General features: G+C 29.6%; 1 pseudogene; it reads left to right on the top strand.

Moving 5' to 3' along the window:
- The first annotated feature begins 465 nt into the window (after positions 1-465).
- On the top strand, positions 466-587 carry LOC126031477 (uncharacterized; annotated as a pseudogene).
- Positions 588-3082: the final 2495 nt, after the last annotated feature.

The following is a 3082-nucleotide window of genomic DNA, read 5'->3' as shown; positions in this document are numbered from 1 at the left end:
GAGATTGAAAAAAAGCCTTAAAGCAAATGATCAAACAGTAGAAAAATTACTCAAAGAATGGGAACAGTTGAAAATAGAAGTCTATGTTAAGCTCAACAGAAACAACTTAAGAATCATTGGAGTCCCAGAGACCCGGGTAGTTTTGTGGTGTTAGTGGTACACTTTTTCTCACCTATAACCTAGTAATTACAGTCCAAATTTAAGTCCATTTCTTTCTACTGATTTTTTTCTGGAGCTGCTGATATTTCCTACTTTCAATTAAATACAATCAACCAACATGGCTTAAAAGTTTATTCTCAGAACATGTTCCTCTGTTGTCAAGAGGCCTTGTAAAAGAGATTAAGAAAACATTTGTGCTTATTTTTACTTAGTAAGTTTTCAGACTCTTAAAGACTATTTTTTCTATAAAATTAATTGAAATTTGAAATATAGGCTTAAAACAATACTTAAAAATTATGCTTTTCCATACTGACCTGGCATGAAGATGCCATGATCATAAAGGTGGTTTTCCCAGGGCGATTTCCCCAAATGTGGGAAACTCGACTGCATAAATGGTGGTAGTGGGGGACTGTTCACACTTGCCTTTGATAAAAAAAATTGCCTTTTCTATACATTTGGTTTAGTCTCAGTAGCTAACTATAAAATATTGACTTGGATATTCTGGGATTACACAATTCCTTGATTCATATTTGAGTATTTAAAAATTTCATTAGGATAGTTTTTTTTTGAGTTAAATTTCAGGTAACACAGGGGTAAAAGGTCCCTAAATCAGAAAATGCCCACACCAATTAATGATTGATTGAGAACTTATATAATCTTAGTATCTTAGATTTAAGCTAACACCCATCATAGAATTGGAAGGATTCTTTCTTCTCTCTGGATCTCTCCATACATACATATATACATACATACATACATACATACATACATACATACATACATATTCTATATATTCTATAAGTATTCGATTCTATATTCTATATGCATTCTTTGTATATAGAATACATATATTCTATATATTTATGTATTCTATTCTACATAAATTCTATATGTATTCTAAACATATATATTCTATACATATATGTAACCTGTGAATACATCCACATACATGCAAAGAAAGCACAACAAACAGAAAAGAAGAGGGAGATAAAAACTGGAGGATATTCATATTTTATTTCTTAACCATATGTACTGTAAGTAAAGCAATAAGTAAATTTATTTTGAAATTTTGTGCTCTTAAAAGAAGTGCCTGGTTCTAGAATATGTAAAAGGAAAAACGGTGCTTCTGAATTGAGAATAAGAACTGTCCTTAGGGTTTTCTGGTCATTACTTTTTGAAATTTAACTTTAGTTTAAACAAATGCCTATATTTGCATAATCTGGTACTAGAAAAATTCTTATTATTCAGCAACCATTATTTATCTGCCACCATACCTGACAAAATAGTTTTTGAGTGATTTCATAATTATACTTTTTGATACTGTGCCTTTGGCTGCCAAAAGACAGTCTGCCAATCTGAAGCACATTTTTATATTATTTTATGTGTAAGCAAAGCCTCAAAATAGGTGATTAAAAAAAGTTTGTCATTTCATTGTATCACTCTTAGTAAAATTATAGCTCCAAACAGATATTATAAAAGCACCTTTGGTATGAGTTCTCTATAGATGTATAATGTTCTTTTATACAAATATCAAGTGTCTGGATCATTGACAAATTTGAAAAAAAAATTTAGCTCAAAATCTTTGGAGTCTTTCAATCAGATTTTTAAAAATATAATCAAACTATGCAATAACATATATGATTTTGTTTTAAATAGAAGTCATATTCTTATAAAAAATTCTGATTTTACTTTGCCAATGTTAAAATCACTTTAGCAGGGATAAGAGTGAAGACTATCTTCCAGCTTCTGTTTATCTTTATTTTCCATTATTTACCCTTTCTGCTTCTAGGATACTTATGAAGTCATTCACTTTTTGTAGTTGTTCTTATCATCTTATTTCCACTTAAATATTGTTATCTTCAAGTTTAATTTTTTTCCTCCGAAGGACATGTTGTCATGTCAAAGAATTAAAATTTTAATTTCTAGACATTTCTCATCAAGAAAAAAGGTGATAACAATGAAGAAAATATATTTACAGTGCCAGAGATAACAGAAATTAATGTCTTAGGGTGTGCTTTTACCTATGTTGAAACTTCCCTTAAAATATATTTTGATACCAGTACTAGAAAAAGGAATATGGGTGGGTTGCCTAAATTTTCCATATATTAGTAAACTTTTTTACTAATTCCTATTTTTTTAAAAAAATTCTTAATTTTTTTACATTCCTGTAGTAAAATAGTTTTATACTGTTTTTGTTATACTTATATTGATAATACAAAAATCCTAAAGTTTAGATTTTAAGCTACAGTAAATTACAATTGATTTGAATTTAATTAAAATTAAATAGCTCAAATAATATTTTACTTAAAATATTAGTATTTGAAACATTAAAAAATTTGCGGACTTGCGGAGTGCCAAAAATTTGCACTCACTACAACATTTCTCATCAAGAAGGTCATACAACATGACCAAGTAGACTTCATTCCAGGAATACAAGGATGGTTTAACATAAGTAAATCAATAAACATAAAAGAAATAAAAGAGGATACAAGGAAATGGAGACATATGCCCTGTTCATGGATTGGGAGGATTGGCATCATTAAAATGGCAATATTCTCCCAAAGCAAAGACAGATTTAATGCAATTCTTCTAAAGATACCCATAACATTCTTCAAAGAAGTGGATCAAAAATTCCTAAAATTCATTTGGAACAATAAATATCCACAAATAACTAAAATGACCCTTATGAAAAAGATGGGAGGCATCATTTTACCCAACTTTAAATTGTACTATAAAGCAATACTTATTCAAACAGCACGGTATTGTAAGAAATACAGATCTTTTGATCAGTGGAATAGACTTGAGTATTCAGAGAATGTTCCACAGACATACAATCACTTAATCTTTGATAAAGGGGCAAGAAATTCAAAATAGAGCAAGGAAAGCCTCTTCAACAATTGGTGCTGGGACAACTGGTCAGCCA

The sequence above is a fragment of the Suncus etruscus genome, chromosome 15 (genome assembly GCF_024139225.1).
Source record: "Suncus etruscus isolate mSunEtr1 chromosome 15, mSunEtr1.pri.cur, whole genome shotgun sequence".
Classification (NCBI taxonomy): Eukaryota; Metazoa; Chordata; class Mammalia; order Eulipotyphla; family Soricidae; genus Suncus; species Suncus etruscus.
Note: the sequence above shows the minus strand (reverse complement) of the source record. Positions and strands in the feature narration are given on the sequence as shown.